Source organism: Callithrix jacchus, chromosome 2, assembly GCF_049354715.1.
Source record: "Callithrix jacchus isolate 240 chromosome 2, calJac240_pri, whole genome shotgun sequence".
NCBI lineage: Eukaryota > Metazoa > Chordata > Mammalia > Primates > Cebidae > Callithrix > Callithrix jacchus.
Window position 1 is genome coordinate 145,965,750 of NC_133503.1, and position 16,329 is coordinate 145,982,078.

Genomic DNA, 16,329 nt, shown 5'->3' on the forward strand with positions numbered 1-16,329 from the left:
AAATGGGAGACCCTTTGCTGCTAATCTATCTTGGGTTACTGGGGTGCCTCTTCATAGAAAAACAACTATTAAACACTATGTTACTCACTTGGGACAAATACCTAACATTTCGCATTAAGCTTGCTTCCAACTGGAGCATTGTAAACTCAGCAAAACCATGTCACTCATTCCAGTCTGGTTATCAAGTGCTGCTGAAAGAATGAAGAGAAATGAGCCCAAGTCAGCAGCTACAGAAAAAATAGAAAGGGCCCCATGACATGCTGCTGACTACCAAGTTGGCAATGAAACTGGTTGGCATCAAGCCCTGGATCCGCCACATACAGGCGAAGAAGTTCCTGCCAGAGGAAACGTTGATGATACAGGACACCAAGGCTTCCAGATGAGAGACAGAATCCCCAAAAGGCCTATGATTTCTGTTCAAAAGATGATAAGCTATTCTTTTATATTTTTCCTCACTATTCCTCTTATTTCTGCTTACCTCTAACCTTTTCCTACATTGGGCACAGGATTATGCAGATGGATTACAGCAAGACTCTTGCTGGGTCTGTGCTCTGTTAACCCTCTCTAGCACCAAGGGGCTGCCTTGGTGTGTCTCCCCCATGCAAGGAAAAAATTAAGTTGATAGCATCTTGATTTGGTAGAAGAACTTCCTGGTAGCAGAAGATTCTTCTTGTCCGAGTTGCCCTCCTGGGCATAAGCATAACACTATGTTATGAACTATATTGTTGTTATATGCTGTTCTAAAGCATTCCCCAAGCTCATAAGATCATGTTTTATCAGGCACTGCCTTTGAGTCTCTGAAGTCAGGAACCTTACCAGTGCCAGATAGACATCCACTTTAGCACCCCCTGATGATGACTCTCTTCAGCAGGAAGTAGAGGGAAAGAATACGTCACCCACTTTCCCTTATTCTGCTAAGTCATAGTTTACACTTTTGTACTAATCTTTTAACAAACCAGTACTTGAAAAAATAGCCAACATGATAGAAATCATGTACAAATTGACAATGGGGATTGTGGCAGGCCAGGTTTCCATTAGAAACCAGAATAGTTTCCACTAACCCTTTACTATAACTCTGCTGACATACATGTATAAGTTAAACGTTAAAGAACTGGAGAAACTAGTAACTAAGTACAAGGGCTGGAATGCAAAACAAAGCCAGTAAGACCCCAGACCCTAAAGATTAGATATAGATTGAAAGAAACACTCCTGCTTGTAGGTGCACTCCCACACATAGGCAGGGAGCTGACAGTGTATATAAGCACTAGAAAAATTACTGTAACTTTGCATTGGTCTGATGAATTACTCTTGACCTTCTTTTTGTAACTGGTTGCAGAAACTCTTTTTTCCCCCAGTCTGTCTGTATCTCGTTATTGGACTGTGAGAACAAACTGCCAGACCTCGTTCTGTCCAGGAATACAGTGAATCCAAAATATCTGAGACAAGTATTGGTAAATTTTGAAAATTAATTTTTCTAAGGTTAAGGACATGTCCGTGACAGCCTCAGGAGGTCCTCATGACATGTGCCCAAGGTGATTGGGGTACAGCTTGCTTTTACACATTTTAGGGAGACACAAGACATTAATCAATATGTATAAGATGTACATTGGTTTGGTCAGGTAAGGCAGAACAACTCGAAGTTGGGGCTTCTGGGTCAGAAGTACATAAGACACAAAAAGGTTGCATTCTTTTGAGTCCTTGATCAGCCTTCCACTGAATATGCAATTTAGCCTGGCTCAGTGAATATGCATTTTTATATGAAAGATAGAGCAGAGGAAGCAATCAGATATGCATTTGTCTTAGATTAGCCTCAGAAGGATGACTTTGAGTTCTTCTTTGTCCATAAGAAGTTTCCTTGTGGACAAATTGTGAGGGAGGTATGTAGATTCTTACTTTTGTACCTATCTTGTTTTGGAATAAAATGGGAGGCAGATTTGCCTGACATAGTGCCCAGCTTGACATTTTCCTTGGCTTAGTGATTTTAGGGTCCTGAGATTTCTGTTCTTTTCACACTAATAGCCTACTGTTGAGAGGAAGCCTTACTGATAACATAAACAGTCAATTAACACATATGTTATGTATGTATTATATACTGTATTCTTACAATAAAATAGTTCAGAGAAAAAAGTTATTAAGAAAATCATAAGGATGAGAAAGTATATTTACAATTCTTTAAGTAGAAATGGATCATTGTAAAAGTTTTTATTCTACTCTTCACATTGGCAAGGCTGAGGAAGAAGAAGAAGAGGGGGGTTCTTGCTGTCTCAGGGGTGGCAGAGGCAGAAGAAAATCTGTGGGTAAGTGGACCCTCACAGTTCAAGCCCATGTTTTTCAAGAGTCTACTATACTATTAATTCATCCTAGATTATCTTCCATTTCTAAAATTATTCATTAAAATGATACACATTGGATGAGAATAAGTTTGAATGGCACAATTCCTATGATGGCTGTTATAATCATTTATGTCTACTTTGAAAGATGACCTATGATTCTACACAACACACATAAACTTCCTTAGCATAATATTATACCTCACAGTTATTGTACATCTATGTTATCTCACACATTATTGTAATCTCCTCACAGACAAGAACCTGATCCTAAATAGTTTCTTATCACTAAAATGTTCTGCTTATAGTAGCTATTTACTTATAATGAAGCAAAATTATGAGAGTTTGACAGATATTTAAAGATAGATGCTGCAAATAGTGTGATTATATTGATTATTTTTATTTTGTATCTAGAACAGAATTCTACAGATTTGGGGGAATTCTTTGTAAAGATTAAATATAATATTATACAACATAGCAGAAATAAAACCAAGAATAGAAATACAAACATGAATATTACACACATTAATTCTTGGATCATCATTATTTCAATAAAAATACTGTAACATTAATTCTCACCATAAATTTGTTCATAATCAATTTGAAAAGCCCCTTTCCTTTTTATTATTATTTGTTTTTGTTATTACTTTTCAATTCTCCTTATTCACATCAGTAAATTGGAAAGGTGGAAACTATAAGCTTCCCTGGAAATGTCTAAGCCTTAGCACTATTCTACTCAAAGAACTTATCTAAGGCTGTAAAACCTATGTGATTTTTTACAAGAATAATAACATAAAGCTTCAAGCTGTTTTCTCTGAAATTGATAATATTCATCAGAGGGCAGAAATAAGCAAGTCTCTACAACATTTATGCTCAACAATCATTTATTTTTCAATGACAACCCATTTTTATTTTTAATAGTACTTATTTTTGTAAACAGAACAATCAGTCCTACCAAGGAAGTATACCATGTAAAGAATAACTGTCCTCACAAAGCTAGCAAACAGCGTCCATGTCATGCAAGTCATTTTCTACTGACATAATAATGGGGGATGGAGTCTTGCTAAATTTACAGGTCCCATGGATTTCTTACAAGTTTTCCCACCTGCCAATAGTCAGCATGGTATTTGTTTAAACATTTTGTGTTCTCTCTGTAACTTATAGTGATAACAGTTACAAAAATTCAGCAGTGAGAATTTTACCAACAATTTTTCCTCTAAACATGGTACAGAAGGAAACTCAGCTTGCTCTGCCCCAGGTGCGCTTGCTCTGCCCCAGTTGCATTTGCTCTGTCATGCCAAAAGAGCATAGCATAACATATGATTGTCAGTTAAGGAAGCCAATAGAATTCAGAGATACTCAGGGGGAAGAAAATGTTGACCATGCAAGTAAGATTATGTTTATAGTTACATTTTTAACTATAGCTATTCTTAGTGGAAGGAAAGAACAGCTAGGGAAGTCACTGGAATACTGAAATGCAGATTTATTCACAGTATAAATAATAGAGTGGTTTATTAAAGACTGAGACCTTATACATAGGCTTAGGTGAGCTTAAGATACTGTTCCTCTAGGCAATCAGGAAATACTTAAAAATTTTCTCTATTAGGTAATTAATTCCACTTACGTTTATTATTATTAAATTATACTGACAATGTATTTTATCTCAGTTTACACACAAACACAGACACTTTATCATATTTCTTTCTCTTTTTGTATTGTGTTTATTATTATTTATATAATTTTTGAGGCAGAGTCTTACTCTATTGCCCAAGGTGGAGGGCAGTGGCACAATCTTGGCTCACTGCAACCTCCACCTCCCTGATTCAATTGATTCTCCTGCGTCAGCCTCCTGAGTAGCTGGGATTACAGGCACCCACCACCATGCCCAACTAATGTTTGTATTTTTAGGGATGGGATTTCACCATGTGGCGAGGATGCTCTCAAACTCCTGCCCTCAAGTGATCCACCCATCTCGGCCTCTGAAAGTGCTAGGATTACAGGCGTGAACAACTGCGCCTGACCGAGTGTGTATTGTTTAATATGTATATGTTCAAATTTTTTTTTATTGTACTTTAGATTCTGGGGTACATGTGCAGATCATGCAAGATTGTTGCATAGATACATTCATGGCAAGATGGTTTGTTGCCACCATCCCCCCATCATCTATACCTGACATTTCTCCCCATGTTATCCCTCCCCCTCCCTCCCTCCTGTAGCCCCCCGCCAACAGACCCCAGTGTGTGATGCTCCCCTCTTTGTGACCAAGTGTTCTCATTGTTCAACACCCACCTATGAGTGAGAACATGCGGTGGTTTTCTGTTCTTGTGTCAGTTTGCTGAGAATGACGGTTTCCAGCTTCATCCATGTCCCTACAAAGGACACGAACTCATCAGTTTTTTGTGGCTGCATAGTATTCCATGGTGTATATGTGCCACATTTTCCTTTACCAGTCTATCATCTATGGGCATTTGGGTTGGTTCCAGGTCTTTGCTATTGTAAGCAGTGCTGCGATGAACATTCGTGTGCATGTGTCTTTATAAATAATGATTTATAATCCTTTGGGTATATACCCAGTAATGCGATTACTGGGTCAAATGGAATTTCTATTTCTAGATCCTTGAGGAATCGCCACACTGTATTCCACAAAGGTTGAACTAATTTACACTCCCACTAACCATGTAAAAGTGTTCTTATTTCTCCACATCCTCTCCAGTATCTGTCATCTCAGATTTTTTAATGATTGCCATACTAACTGGCGTGAGATGGTATCTCAGTTTGGTTTTGATTTGCATTTCACTAATGACCAATGATGATGAGCATTTTTTCATAGGTTTGTTGGCTTCATATGTGTCTTCTTTTGAAAGTGTCTGTTCATATCCTTTTCCTACTTTTGAATGGGTTTGTTGGTTTTTTTCTTGTAAATCTGTTTCAGTTCTTTGTAGATTCTGGATATAAGTCCTTTGTCAGATGGGTAGATTGCAAAAATTTTTTCCCATTCTATTGGTTTCCATTTACTCTAATGATTGTTTCTTTTACTGTACAGAATCTCTGAAATTTAGTTAGATCCCATTTGTCTATTTTGCTTTTGTTTCCATTGCTTTTGGTGTTTTAGTCATGAAGTCCTTGCCTATGGTTTTGCCTATGGTTTGTCCTGAATGGTTTCGCCTAGCTTTTCTTCTAGGGTTTTTATGATGTTAGGTCTTATGATTAAGTCCTTAATCCATCTGGAGTTAATTTCAGTTTAAGTTGTCAGGAAGGGATCCAGTTTCTGCTTTCTGCACATTGCTAGCCAATTTTCCCAACACCATTTATTAAACAGGGGATCATTTCCCCATTGCTTGTTTTTGTCAGGTTTGTTAGAGATCAGATGGTTGTAGATGTGTGGTGTTCCTCTGGAGCTCTCGGTTCTGTTCCATTGGTAGATGTTCCATTGGTTTCTGTTTTAATACCAGTACCATGCTGTTTTGATTACAGTTGCCTTGTAGTATACCTTGAAGTCTGGAAGAGTGATGCCACCAGCTTTATTCTGTTTGTTAGGATTGTCTTGGCTATGGGGGCTCTTTTTTGCTTCCATAAGTTTAAAGTGGTTTTTTCCAGTTCTGTGAAAAAGGTCAATTTGTAGTTTGATGGGGATAGCATTAAATCTATAAATTACTTTGGGAAGTATGGCCATTTTCACAATATTGATTCTTTCTAACCATGAGAATGGAAAGTTTTTCCATATGTTTGTGTCCTCTCTTATTTCCTTGAGCAGTGGTTTGTTGTTCTCTTTGAAGAGGTCCTTTACCTCCTTTTTAGTTGTATTCCTAGGTATTTTATTCTTCTTGTAGCAATTGTGAATGGCAATTTGCTCTTGATTTGGCTCTCTGTCAGTTATTGGTGTATAGGAACGCTTGTGATTTCTGCACATTGGTTTTGTATACTGAGACTTTGCTGAAGTTGCTTATCAGCTTAAGGAGAGTTTGGGCTGAGAGGATGGGGTCTTCTAAACATACAGTCATGTCCTCTGCAAATAGATACAATTTGGCTTCCTCCTTTCCTAATTAAATACCCTTTATTTCTTTTCCTTGCCTGATTGTTCTGGCTAAAACTTCCAATACTATACTGAATAAGAGTGGAGAGAGAGAGGGCATCCTTGTCTAGTGCCAGATTTCACAGGGAATGCTTCCGGTTTTTGCCTATTCAGTATAATATTGGCTGTTTGTTTGTCATAAATAGCTTTTAATATTTTGTGATAGGTTTCATCGATACCTAGTTATTGAGAATTCTTAGCATAAAGGCTGTTGAATTTTGTCAAATGCCTTCTCTGCATCTATTGAGATAATCATGTGATTTTTGTCTTTGGTTCTATTTATGTAGTGTATTATGTTTATGGACTTGCATATGTTGAACCAGCCTTGCATCCCCTGGATGAAGCCTACTTGTTCATGATGGATAAGCTTTTTGATGTGCTATTGCAATCAGTTTGCCAGTATTTTATTGAAGATTTTTGCATCTATGTTCATCATGGAGATTGGCCTGAAGTTATCTTTTTTGTTGAGTCTCTGCTGGGTTTTGGTATCAGGATGATGTTGGTCTGATAGAATGATTGAGGAAGGATTCCCTCTTTTTGTATTATTTGGAATAGTCTCAGAATGATTGGTACCAGCTCCTCTTTGTACATCTTGTAGAATTCAGCTGTGAACCCATATGGGCCTGGACTCTTTTTGCTTGGTAGGCTGTTCATTGCTGCCTCAACTTCAGCTCTTGTTACTGGTCTGTTCAGGATTTCATCTTCTTCCTGGTTTTGTTTTGGTAGGGTGCAAGTATCCATGAATTTATCCATTTCTTCTAGGTTTACTGGTTTTTGTGCATAAAGTTGTTTGTAGTAATCTCTGATGGTAGTTTGTATTTCTGTGGGATTGGTGGTGCTACTGACTTTATGGTTTTTTATTGCATCTGTTTGATTCTTCTTTCTTTTCTTTTTTCTTAATCTGGCTAGTGGTCTACTTTATTGATCTTTTTGAAAAACCAGCCCCTGGTTATTGATTTTTTGAAGGGTATGTTGTGTCTCTATCTCTTTCATTTCACTCTGATCTTAGTTATTTCCTGTCTTCTGCTAGCTTTTGAGTTTTTTGATATTGCTCCTCTTGCTCTTTCCATTTTAATAATAGGATGTCGAGTTTAGATCTTTCCTCGTTTCTCACGTGGGCATTTATTGCTATAAATTTCCCTCTAGACATTGCTTTCAGTGTGTCCCAGAGATTCTGGTATATTGTGTCCTCATTCTTGTTGGTTTTGAAGGACATCTTTATTTCTGCCTTCATTTCATTGTTTATCCAGTCAATATTCATGAACCAGTTGTTCAGTTTCCATGAAGTTGTGCATTTTTGAGTTAGTTTCTGAATCCTGAGATCTAATTTAATTGCATTGTGGTCTGAGAGACTATTATGGTTCCCTTTTTTTTGCATTTGCTGAGGAGTGATTTACTTCCAATTATGTGGTCAATTTTAGAGTAAGTGCAATGTGGTGCTGAGAAGAATGTATATTCTATGGCTGTGTTTGTTAGGTTAGCTTGTTGCAGTTCTGGGTTCATGTCCTGTATATCCTTGTTGATTTTCTGTCTTGTTGATCTGTCTAATGTTGACAGTGGAGTATTAAAGTCTCTCACCATTTTTATGTGAGAGTATTAGTCTCATTGTAGGTCATTAAGAACTTGCATTATGTATCTGGGCGCTCCTGTATTGGGTGCATATATATTTAGGATAGTTAACTCTTCTTGTTGTATTGATCCTTTCACCATTATATAGTGTCCTTCTTTGTCTCTTCTGATCTTTGTCAGTTTAATGTCGATTTTGTCAGAGACTAAAATTGTAATCCCTGCTTTTTTTGTTTGTTTTTTTTTTTTTGCTCTCCATTTGCTTGGTAGATCTTCTTCCCTCCCTTTATTTTGAGTCTATGTGTGTCTTTGCATGTGAGATGGGTCTCCTGAATACAGCACACTGATGGGTTTGACTTTTTACCCATTTTGCTAGTCTGTGTCTTTTGATTGGGGCATTTAGGCCATTTACATTTAACGTTCATATTGTTATGTATGAATTTGATCATGCCATTTTGTTACTGGTTGTTTGTTTTGCCCATTGGTTGACACAGTTTCCTCATTGCGTTGTTGGCCTCTACCATTTGGTTCATTTTTGAAGTGGCTAGTACTGGATGTTTTTATCAGTGTTTAGTGCTTCCTTCAAGAACTGTTCTTGGGCAGGTCTGGTGGCAACAAAATCTCTCAGTAATTGCTTGTCCATAAAGGATTTTATTTATCCTTCACTTATGAAGCTTAGTTTGGCTGGATATGAGATTCTGGGTTAAAAGTTCTTTTCTTTAAAGATGCTGAAGATTTGTCCCCACTCTCTTCTTGCTTGTAGGGTTTCTTCTGAGAGATCTGCTGTGAGTCTGATGGGCTTTCCTTTGTGTATGACCTGAACTTTCTCTCTCGATGCCCTTAGCATTTTTTCCTTCATTTCAACCTTGGTGAATCTGACAATTATGTGCCTTGGGGTTGCTCTTCTTGAGGAGTATCTCTGTGGTGTTCTTTGTATTTCCTGTATTTGAATGTATGCATGTCTTGCTATGTTGGGGAAGTTCTTCTGTGTAATATTTTGAAGAGTGTTTTCCAGCTTGGATTCATTTTCCCTGTCCTCTTCAGGTACAACAATCAAGTGTAGATTAAGTGTTTTCACATATCTTGAAGGCTTTGTTCATTTCATTTCACTCTTTTTTCTCCTTTTTTGCCTTCTCTTTTTATTTCACTGAGTTGATCTTTAATCTCTGATACCCTTTCTTCTTGATTGATTCGGCTATTGAAACTTGTGTATGCTTCTTGAAGCTCTCATGCTGTGTTTTTCAGCTCGATCAAATAGTTTATGTTCTTCTCTAGGCTAGTTATTCTAGTTCGCATTTTGTCTAATCTTTTTTCAAGCTTCTTAGTTTCTTTGCATTGGGATAAAATATATTCTTTTAGCTTAGAGAAGTTTATTATTACCCATTTTCTGAAGCCTGCTTCTGTCAGCTTGTCAGAATGGTTTTTGGACCTGTTTTGTTGGCATGCTGGTGAGTTGTGATATCTCTGGGGAGGAGAGCTATTCTCAACTTTGATATTTTTGCCCTTTTGCACTGGTTTCTTCCCATCTTCTCTGAGTGGGCATCCTTCCTGTTAATGTTGGGGTTATTTCTCCTGTATGAGGCTCTTTTTTTTTTAAACACAGGTGTCAGTGTGCCACTTGAGGCAGTCTGTCCATTGTCTGCCTGTGGAGGTGCTGCTGGGCTGCCTCATTCTCAGCCAGGCTGCTGTTTATTTTTCACCTGGTTTCTGCACTGCTGGGGTTAGCCCTGCCTTCCATGTGGCAGGCTCTTTCCCTCTGCTGAGCCCATTGTTCCCAGGTGGAAGATGTGTTAACTGTGAAACTCTCTGGGGAGAGGGACTCCTGTTGCTGGATCTTGTTGGGGAGGGGCCTGTCTGGTGGTATCCCCCCTGACCCCCACCACTTTCAAGTTTCCCTTCTGTGGAATTGGCAGTTCCTTTCCACAAGCTTTCTCAGTATTAGCTAGCATAATGTCTAACCTTTTCTCAAGGTTTGCGCTAACCTTGAAATCTTCATCTTGGTCTGCACTAACAAGACCCTGGTCTCATATATGTTCAGATTTTTAAAGAAAACATCAAATAGTTTTCCAAAGGTATTGTACCATTTTATACCTTCTCCAAAAGTGTATGAAAGTTCCAATTTCTTCGCATCTTGACTAGAATTTAATATTGTATTTGTATGTGTGTAACTTTTAGATATTCTGATGAGTATGCAGTGTTATCTCATTAGAGTTTTAATGGGCATTTCCCTGATGATTAATGGTGTTGTGCATCTTTTCATGTGCTTATTTTGCTATCTGTAGATTTCCTTTTGTGAAAATAATTTAAATATTCTGCTATTTTTATTGGGTTGTTTGTCATCTTTTTAGTAAGTAGTAAGAGTTATTTTTATATTCTGGATGCAAGCCCATTATCAGACAGATGCATTATGAATATTTCTTCCCAGTTGGGCTTCCATTTTTATTTTCTTAATCAGGTATATCAAAGACTTAAGTATATCAGAGTTTAAAATACTTAGATTTTAAAATTTGACTAAACAAAAATTATAATTTTTCTGTTAGAGTTTGTGTTTTTAGTGTCCTATCTAAGAAATTTTTCCCAATCCAAGGTCCTCATCAATCTGATTGTATTTATTTTCAGAGTCCTCTGGTTGTTGCCATTGAATTTTATCTGAAATTTTTGGTAATTATGGGTGGAGGTAGGCTAAGTGGCTTTTTCCCATCTTGGGTGCTTATCTTCTAATAATATTAATATTTTTGAAACACCAGGAACAACTATAAAAAGAAATCTACTTCCGTAAAGAAAATCCCTGCCCTCACTTAATTGAGGTCATCTTGTTTGAGAGAATAGAACTTAAAGATGTTCTGGAAGCATCTGAAAATAACTTGAGTATATAGAAAGCAGTACATAATAAAGGTTCATATTTGAACTGATTTTAATAAAGCCTCCCTTTTCCTTGTTGCCTGAATTATTGCCTGGTAATTTATGACACCTAAAGAGAGGTTATTGTTTGTTTAAGTCACAATACTAGTATAAAATTCTATAATCCAGTCTGATTTGCATATTATATTTCTTAAAGTATCCTTTCTCTTGTATTGTCTAGTACTGAAACCATAACCTCATATACCAAATGTGCACTGGGTGTTAGGAGAGGGGACAGGAGGAGATGGATTATGCTGCTTCTCCCATTTACGACAGCATTTCTGCAACAGGGATTACCACATATTCTAAGTAATTTTGTCAAGGAAGGCAAAGCCAATACTCCCCTCTTGCAGTAGGACATTGGTGCCATTTGAATGGACACTCAGAAGTCTGTTCATGAACTTATTTCATTCCAACTCTTGCTTCTTTTAAGACAGACAGAAGGATTTCATGTGGGCAGATACCAGTCCTAAGAGATTCTATTTTGTATTTCAAGGACATTGATCCATAAAAATGTGTCTCTTGATTGTCATTTTTTTAGCAAAATGTATGGATTTCATAAGGATATGTTTCTAAGAATGTAAATATTTAGAGCTTGCTCAGTTTTATTGTGTGTGGGTGGGGGAGGTGTGGACCTCGGGGGAGACAGAGACGTCTGCCATTATAGCACATGATGAAAGGACTATAAGGATAACAATACCAGCCTGATCAGTTTTTAGTGTATAACTGTCCATTGCACAAAATGTTCACAGGTTTTTGGAAGGCAAATTGCTGATCTCAGCTTAAATTAGTTTTGATTGAAAGGGATCAGAACCTAGGCAACATAATAAGACCCTGTCTCTACAAAAATATAAATACATAAAAATAAAAATAAAAAATTGGCCCAGTGTGGTGACACATGCCTGTAGTCACAGCTACTTGGGAAGCTGAGGTGGGCGGATCACTTGAGACCAGGAGTTCAAGGCTGGAGTGAGCCACGATTGCACCCCTGCTGCACTCCAGCCTGGGTGACAGAGTAAGACACTATCTCAAAAAAAATAAGAAAAAGAAAGGGATCAGTAGCAAGTTCATTAAATCCTCCCAAATGTGTTTCAAATGTTAAAATGAAAAATAAGTGCTTCACAATTTTATTATTATTTACAGGTTTAAAGAAATATACTACAAATCAAATTTTTTGCTTTAAGCCATTTTTAAGTGAATGGGAATTCTATAGGTGATAGTAACATAATTTTTATATGACATTTGAATATTACTGCTCAAGGGTTTAGAGACTGGGAAAATATATAAAAATATAGATCTCTTATAATACTTTTCTTGGTTGTGAAAAATAATGATACTACTTTCTCTTGGTCATGCTTCTCCTGAGTAATACCTCTCTTTTTCCTTGATGAAGATCAATGTAATAACCTAGACTGGCAGTCATGCATTTCCCTATCTCTGTTTTTGATTTTTATCTTCACAAGTGAAAAGAGACAGTTTGTTTCCCAGATGGCAGAGCTCCACAAATGCCACAGTGTAGTTGAGTTATACATACATAATGAATTCTTTTTTAGTCGTGACCAATATTATTGCAGCTAAAGCAGGTATTCCATGTATGTATAATGGCAAGAAATTCTAAATCAGTGATATTTAGAGATTCCAAGCCACATTAACACTTTTCTGTTAAGTTTTCATTTTTAAAGTGGCCAACTTTTTAGGTGACTCATATTATCTATTTTGCAGTGCCACAGAAAATATGTCTCATGAAATACATGCTTTTTATATACTGCATAATTGTCTGCCATACTTTCTCTTTACCTAGCACATATACTAAGAGAAAGAATTTCTTGGAATAATCCTGAAATGATCTATTTCTTGCCCTTCCTCTCCTAAAGCCCTATAGACAAGATAAATACCAGACGCAGAGGACTTCACTTTATATATATATATATATATATATATATATATATATATATATATATATAAAGAAATAATTCTAATATGTACAAATTTGTCTAGAGAATAGCAAAATAAATCATAATAGCAAATGCTAAAAAGAATGATAATGAGGAAAATATATTCACAATCTTATGTGTAAATATAGAGGCAAAAAATCCTCAACTAAATAGCCCTAAAAATCTTAGGAATATGTTTTTTATTTCTCAGAACAGCTCAATGGAAGCCTAATATTTTGAAATTTTTCCTTCTGACCACAGCCTCTGGGCTTTTCACTTCTCTTGTTCTTTTTAAAACATTTATTTATTATAATTTAAGTTCTGACATACATGTGCAGGTTTGTTACATAGGTATACATGTGCTATGGTGGTTTGCTGCATACATCACTCTGTCATTTACATTAGGTATTTCTCCGAATGTTATCCCTCCCCTAGTCCCCTACCCGCCAACAGGCCCTGCTGTGTGACGTTCCCCTCCCTGTGTCCATGTGTTCTCATTGTTCAACACCCACCTATGAGTGAGAACATGCAATGTCTGTTTTTCTGTTCTTGTGTCAGTTTATTGAGAATGATCATTTCCAGCTTCATCCATGTCCCTGCAAAGGACATGAAGTCATCCTTTTTTTTGTGGCTCTATAGTATTCCATGGTGTATATGTGCCACATTTTCTTTATCGAGTCTATCATTGATGGGCGTTTATGTCTTTAAGTTTCATCTTGACTTGATTTCATGATGGCTTCTTGACATCTTCCTTTTTATGCCATTCTCCATCCTTCTTTCATGTCACTGGCCTCCCTAACCTAGACCACATGTTCAATTACTTCTGAATGCTTATCTTCTTACTTTTTGTAAGAACAAGTAGGGATAATGTTAACTGATTCCATGAAAGACTCTTGGTTTTCTGACTTTAAATTGGACATCAAATATACTTTATAATCCTTTTTAAAATCTCTATTTGCATAATGGACTACAATGCATCCACCAGACTTTTGTCTTCAATCTTTTTCTGCTTTCATGTAAATTTTGGCTACTCTTCTGTATTTAATTTATCCATATATGAAAATTATCCTGTCACTATATTCATGAATTAGGCCCACAGATATAGAGGCCTAATAGTTATGCCTAACAAGACACCTGGCACATGCTTCAAATGCAACATACTTATAATAATATTCATTCAGTCTACTTTTTAACTTACTAATATCTGTTATTTCTTTCTCCTTTCCCTCCCTGAGCCAAAGGACTGTGGGGCCATTTATTCTACCTCTGGAATGGTTCTTTGTCCTTCTCCTTACTCGTCTCACTCTAACAAGCCTGTGCAGGCCTGCTTTGTTTCTTTTCTGTACAACATAATAGTGTTTCAGTGGATCTTGGTATTAATAGCTTTTCCATTTCCAACAAATTGTAACACCAGAATAATCTTCAAAAATGAATCTAATTATGCAGTTCCTCTCCTTGAAAGCCTTCTTTATAGTGTGTCCAATTTTTTTAAAAAAAATTCTTATCAAAAGCATTATTTTTTAAAAGGAAAGCAAAAACTCAAAAAGCCAGAAATATCCTCTTTTTTTTTTTTTTTTCTATTTACACCTCAGGAGATACATGTGCAGGTGTGTTACATGGGTAAATTTCGCGTCACTGAGGCTTGGTGTATGAGTGATCCCATCACCAATGTGAGCATAGTACCTTAAAGGGAGCCTTCTAGTTCACACCCCCTCCCCAACATTCCCTGTCAAATAGTTCCCAGTGTTTATTTTTCCCTTCTTTGTGTCCCTGTATATACAATGTTTAGCTTCCACATATAAGTGAGAACATGATATTTGGTTTTCTGTTCCCATATTAGTTCCCTTAAAATAATGGCCTCCTGTTGTATCCATGTTGCTACAAAGGATATGATTTCATTCTTTATGGCTATATAGTATTCCATGGTGTACATGCACTACATTTTCTCATGCCCACCATTGTTGGGCATGTTGGTTGATTTCCTGTCTTTGCTATCATGACTAGCCCTGTGATGGAAATACAAGTGCATGTGGCTTTTTAGTGGAACTGTTTCTTTTTTTTTAAGGTTTACATTTATTTATAAGATAATTTTAAATGATTAAAATCTAATAATTAATACATTGGATGTGTATTCACTGAGTTGAGGGGCAAAGGTAATCACTTCAGGTTAGGTTTGTTTGGCTATAATATGTGTTTCTGAAATGAGAATTAGTAAAATTAGTTCATATGGGATGGGCAAGTTGAGAAACAATGTGAAAATGCTGAGGTCTCCATGATTTATCTGTTCTTCATGCATGTTAATGCTTTGCATTCTCAAGTACAGTAACAGCAGCAAATTGGAAAGTGCAGGGTTGAAGGCAGCAAGCCACAGAGAAGCCCAGTTTTGTATTTTCACATCCAGATTTCTTCTCCTTGTTTGGCCCTGCACTCTGTCTTGGATGCGCCTATTGAGAGTGATACTCTCAGATCTTTATGCAGTTTTCTCTTGTCTCTATTGTTTAGCAACCTCAACTTTCCTTATATCTACTTCTGTCAAGTTACTATCACTTTTTCTTAAGGTAATGTCTTATTATTTTTAAATATATATTTTATTACATTTTAGGTTTTGGGGTACATGTGAAGAACATGCAAGATTGTTGCATAGGTACATACATGGCACTGTGGTTTGCTGCCTTCCTCCCCATCACCTATATCTAGCATTTCTCCCCATGTTATCCCTCCCCAACTCCCCACTCTCTGCTGTCCCTCCCCTCACTCCCCCACACAGACTCCAGTGTGTTATAAGGACTCATGCACATGAATGTTCATTGCAGCACTGTTTACAATAGCAAAGACCTGGAGCCAACCCAAATGCCCATCGATGATAGACTGGACCGGGAAAATGTGGCACATACACACCATGGAATACTATGCAGCCATGAAAAGTGATGAGTTTGTGTCCTTTGTAGGGACTTGGATGAACCTGGAAACCATAATTCTCAGCAAACTGACACAAGAGCAGAAAACCATCACTGCATGTTCTCCCTCAGGTGAGTGTTGAACAATGAGAACACTTGGACACAAAGAGGGGAGCAACACACACTGGGGAACTATTTCTTTACCTATGCTCAATGGTGAGATTGCTAGGCCAAAAGGTAATTGTGTTTTAAGTTCTTTGAGAAATAGCCAAACACTTTTCCACAGGGGTTGAACTAATTTATAGTCCAATCAGCAATATATAACAATGTCCTTTTCTCTGCAGTGGCTATTCGGGGCACACCCTTCTCTCTGTGATGGCAGTGAATCAGCATGACAAGATAATAGCCATTTTAATAATAACCATTCTGACTTGTGTGAGATGGTATCTCCTTGTAGTTTTGATTTCTATTCCTCTGATAATTAGTGATAATGAGGAATTAAAAAATATATTTGTTGGCCATGCATAATTCTTCTTTTGAGAAGTATTTATTCATGTCCTTTGCCCACTTTTAATGGGGTTATTTAATTATTGCTTGTTGAATTGTTTCAGTTTCTAATAGATTATGGA